The 5,872-nt window shown below is 27.4% G+C and overlaps 1 long non-coding RNA gene across 1 annotated transcript in view; it reads right to left on the reverse strand.

Annotated features, from left to right (window-relative positions):
* Nucleotides 1–4,429: 4,429 nt before the first annotated feature.
* The window catches only part of LOC116670432 (uncharacterized), a 90,532-nt gene continuing 89,089 nt past the window's right edge, over nucleotides 4,430–5,872 (reverse strand). The window contains exon 3 of the long non-coding RNA XR_004327021.1: nucleotides 4,430–5,218. This is a non-coding gene — a long non-coding RNA (uncharacterized LOC116670432). The remainder of the gene's footprint in view (nucleotides 5,219–5,872) is intronic.

The raw sequence follows: 5,872 nt of genomic DNA on the forward strand, positions 1-5,872 counted from the left end.
ATATATATATACATACATACATATATATACATATATACATAACATATACATATATACATACTATATATAATAATACATCCATAATATAAATACAAATACATATAGATATTCATAGATATATATAAAATGTATATATGAAATGAATATATATTTATATATATATGTTTCTATATATATATATGTTATATATATTCTGTATATGTATATATATGTTATATATATGTATGATATATATATGTCTATTAATAATATATATGGATATATATATACACACATATATAATATATACACATCATATTATCATATCAATACATATATATACATAATACATTATATATATTCATATACATATATACATACATATACAATATATAATACATACATACATATATATATACATATATATATACATATATATATACTATATATACTATTACTATATCTATACTCATATATATATTACACATATATATATACATATATATACTATACATATATATATAATCGTATAAACAATATTATATACATATATATACAATATATATATAATAAAATACATATATAACATATACTATATACATATACATATTATACTATACATATATATACATATAATATATACATCTATAATATATATACTAATATACATATATATACATATACATATATATATTACATATATAGATACTATATCATATACATATATATAATATACATATATATATAACATATCATATATATATACATATATATATCTATACATATATATACTATACATATATATACATATATACCTATTACATATATACATACTACATATACATATATATATATATATATATTATACTATATATACTACATATACATATATAAATTAAATATATACATACATATATATATATACATACATTATATATATACCTATATATTATATATCATATATATATATATATCTTATATAATATACATATAAATACATATATAATATATATATATACATCTATATTACATATACATCTATAACATATACAATATATACCATATACTTATTATACATATCTATACATATACATATATACATATACATTATATACATATACACATATTATACATATATACATATACATACCATATACATATATATACATTAATATATATACATAGACATACACATACATATACATATACATATTATATACAATATAGATATACAATTCTACCTATAAATATCATATGATACTATACATATACAATAATTATCATATATATAGATATATATTACATATATATATATATCATATATTTTTATACTATTATATTACATATAGAAACATATATATATACACATCCTATATATACATATTATACCTATTATATATAATATATATATATACATTACACATAATACTATATACATATACATATATATATATATACATATACATAATATATATTTACAATATATATATATAACATATACATATATATATATATATATAAATTACATATATATATTACATATATATATATATAGACATATATATATATATATATATGTCAAGTTATCTATAATATATATATAACATATATATATATATATATATATAGACATATATATATTAGATTAATACTATATATTATATAATATATATATATATATAATATATATATGTCAAGTTTAATGATACATATAGATATACATTACATCAATATACATAATATATATTATAGATAATATATATAATAATATATATATAACATATATATTAACACATATATATATACCATATATATATATATATAAATATATATACATATATATATATATACTATATATAACATATATATACACACATATATACTATATAAGATACATATATACATATATATACATTATACATAATAAATATACATATATACATATATACATATATACTATATACATATATACATATATTTAACATATATACATATATCTAATATATACATATATATACATCTATACATATATTATATACATATATACTATATTACTCTATATATATACATATATACATATTATACATAGATATATACTATATAATTAAATATATATATACATAATACATATATACATATATAACATACATTATATAACATAATAAATATACTAATACATATCATATATAACTATATAACATATATATATACATATAATAACATATATAAATATAACATATATACTATATATACATATAATATATCTACATATATACTACTATATATATATATATATATACATATATATACATATATACATATATATACATATATATACATAATATACATATATAAATATATACATTATATACATATATAACATATTATATAATATATATATATATACTATATATACAATATACTACATATATAACTATACATATATATCTATACTTATATTAGATACATATATATATACATATATATACATATATATTATATATATCATATATATACCATATATATACATATAGATACAATTACAATAGAATACTATACATATATATATATATATATATATATATATATAAATATATATATACTGCTTATCCCATATAAAGATGTGGAAGCAGTGGATAGATGAATAGGGTAACTATACAGTGATAGCAGCCCTGGCCTGAAGACCTTATTTACTGTACACAACCTGAAATAACATTCTTCGTGTCCATGTTGACAGTTGCAAGTGTGACACATTTTCCTCTACAACAATAATGGAGAGCGTTGATAGGCAACCAAACCCCCGGGCAACAGGACTGCTGATTTTTTTTGTTCTGTGAAATATAAATACATGCAATCTATTCTCCTGTCAAAGGCCCATGATCCGCAGTAGGCAGTTTGACACGGTCACTAGGAATAGGCCTTTAGGCGAACAACCACTGAGAGAAGCCATGTGGACATGGAGTTAAACCGTTGTTTTGGACTACGACATTATGGGACAATGAGAAGCACAATGGAAATGAAATTAAAACTCAAATAAGCTGTCAGTTCTTTGAGGGCTCATGTGTCAATAGATCAGAAATGAGCAGAAAAAAAGAGAGCTTGGTTATTCAATGAAACTTGGACAGTAAGAACACAAAGAGATGACAATATGGTAAAGCCAAATGTCCTCTGCTTCCCCTCCATGTACCTAAAAAAAATGTATAATGTAAATAAGCTGCAGGTCATGGTAGAAAAGATGACTGCTTATAATGTCTCTATTTGCTGTAAATGATCAAATGAGGAAAATTTAATCCCTATAATTTAGGAACAGAAAATTTAGGTAGGTGGACCTGCCAAATAAATTCTATATATTTCACTGGATGATCAATACATTACGTGACTATGCTGTGGCTTCTCAAAGGAATAGTTCTACATTTTTGGAAAGAAGCTAATTTGCTTACTTGCTGAGCGTTAGATAAGACATCCATTCAATTTGAGGATGGATCCAGGAGGTTAGTTTAGCATAAGACTAAAACCACTGGAATACAGCAAGCATTCAGGTGCTTGTAGACATTATTTGTTATATTCAGTTCGGACCTGCCATTTCCAGTCTTTATGCTATGCTATGCTAACTGGCTCCTGACTATAGCTTCATATTTAGAGTACAGAAAGTATTGGTATCATTTCTCTCATCTAATGCTCGGAAAGACAGCTAATAACAATATTTCCAAAAAATTAAACTATTACTTTAACATTGTTCTTCCATGTAACACCTAACCAGATAACTGCCAGCATGTCAGAGCTGTACAGCGGATTGATATCCAAAATGTTTCTAATATTGCAAAGAAATCCTTGAAATATTAAAAAAATAAACAAATGAAACAGTGCATACAATGATGGTAAACCAGATGTGGTTAGAGAGGGTTTGTGCTGGCTAATCTTCAGTATGTATAGTGGGGTTTTTTTTTATTCAAAAGGGTGCTATGCAGTATTCCTGTAATATTTTGGAGAGGCTCAAATTGTCAGGGAGTCATTACAAAAGATAATGTTATGTATTAGGGTCTGGCTGTGTGGTGGCACTGTGGGACAGGCTAGTGTTTCTGTAGATGTGAAGGGCAGTTTGAGGACAGATAGTCCTCCTCCGGTAGAAAACAGGCTATAAATACAGAGTGAGTGAACAGAAACCCCAACCAAGTCCACTGGGAGTGAGACTCAACTTGTAAGTGAGCACTTACAGTAGCAGAGACACTGGGCTGAAGCAGTGAGGTTATTGTTTGTTAACTTCATTAGGTCTGCATTCATCTAAGTGCTTAGGAGTTATACAGAGTACATCATATCCTGTAGCTTTTGTATTATTTATAAGCTCTGCTGATGCTATATTGTAACTAGGTATTTGTTTTCAGGGAGCAATTTCTAGCTTTAAATAAGTGTGGTCCATGTAAAAAATTAATTTAGCATCAAAGTGGTACACCACAGTAAATTCAGGAACATTTTAAAACATGCATTCACTCTTGTAGGTGTGGCTGTTGAAGACAAATGGCAAAGTTTCAATCTACACTACAAAAATTACAATGAAGGCCAACCACTGGTAGCATTTTAATGATTATACATTTTGAATACCCCAGGGAGAGGTGCATGAAGGCTTATGGGCCAGCATGTAAACGCTGGGATATAGAGGGGGTTTGAGTGCTGAATTGACTTTTCACAGCACGCCCTCTGAGGTAATCAGTCATTTTGACTGGCAGTGTTTGTGTTAATGTTCACGCCTATTCAGTGGCCTTCAGCCTCACGCATGTTCCACCAGCAAGTTCCTTCCTGTCTGGAAATTATGTTGTGATTTCTCACTCCACCGAGACTGCCACAGAGTGATGAGTGTGTCCTCTTTTGCCACGGCAGCAAAAGCATAACTGTAACCAAATACTCTTAACTGTGCTAGGGAACAGTACACAAGCAGCCTTTGTCTCTACCCACTCACATTTCACTATGTAACTTCACCCCCTATCACATCATCATTGGCTTAGAATAAGACAATAATAGCAAAGTGAAGATCAGTCTTAAAGGTTGAGAGAGTGTTGGTGGTTTTTAGGTAAATGAAAACATCTCCTTGCCTCCCTCTACAAAGATTATTAAAAAAGGAAGTGTATCTCGATGGAAGATGTCTAAGCCCTCTCTTGGTTTCTCTGTGGCAGGTCGTCCTATCTGCAGTGCGTGTGCTCTCTCACCGACTCTTATCACTGCTTACTCGTCCCTCGAACAGGACCTGTCAACAAACAATCACAGCAGGAAGAGAGAAGGTCACCTACACCCACATACTGATGGCTCCCTATTCTCAGTAATGATACCCTAAAGAGAGAAATGGGCACATAAAGAAGATAAAGCCAACATATCCGAGACTCACCCTGCTATATCTACAGTGCTGCAAAAACAACATTATTTAAGTGCAATGCAGGCATGCGATAGATGGTAAAATAGGATTATGGTAGTAAAACAAAGGACAAAGTAAATTGAGTTATGGAATTCTTCCATGTGATTTTTTTTATGATTCAATCATCGTTCCAAACAACCGCTTTACCACTGCTGCCTAGTGATGTTATTATGCATGTTAAAAAGTAATGTTTAGACAGAAGTTATTTGAGATAATATACTACAAAACAGATTTTTTAGTTCATCTTAAGGACATAAATGTCTGTACCAAACATCCAAATGCCAATCCATTTAATGGTCCACAAATATGGTGGCTGGGTTAGCTCAGTTGGTAGAGCTGGCGCACAAATATAGAGGTTTACTCGTAGATGTAGCAGCCGCGGGTTTGACTCCAACCTGCGGCCATTTGCTGCATGCCATTCCCCCTCTCTCTCTCTCTCCCCTTTCATGTCTTCATGTCTTCTTATTTCTGTGGAAATAAAGGCCTAAA

Source organism: Etheostoma spectabile, chromosome 20, assembly GCF_008692095.1.
Source record: "Etheostoma spectabile isolate EspeVRDwgs_2016 chromosome 20, UIUC_Espe_1.0, whole genome shotgun sequence".
NCBI lineage: Eukaryota > Metazoa > Chordata > Actinopteri > Perciformes > Percidae > Etheostoma > Etheostoma spectabile.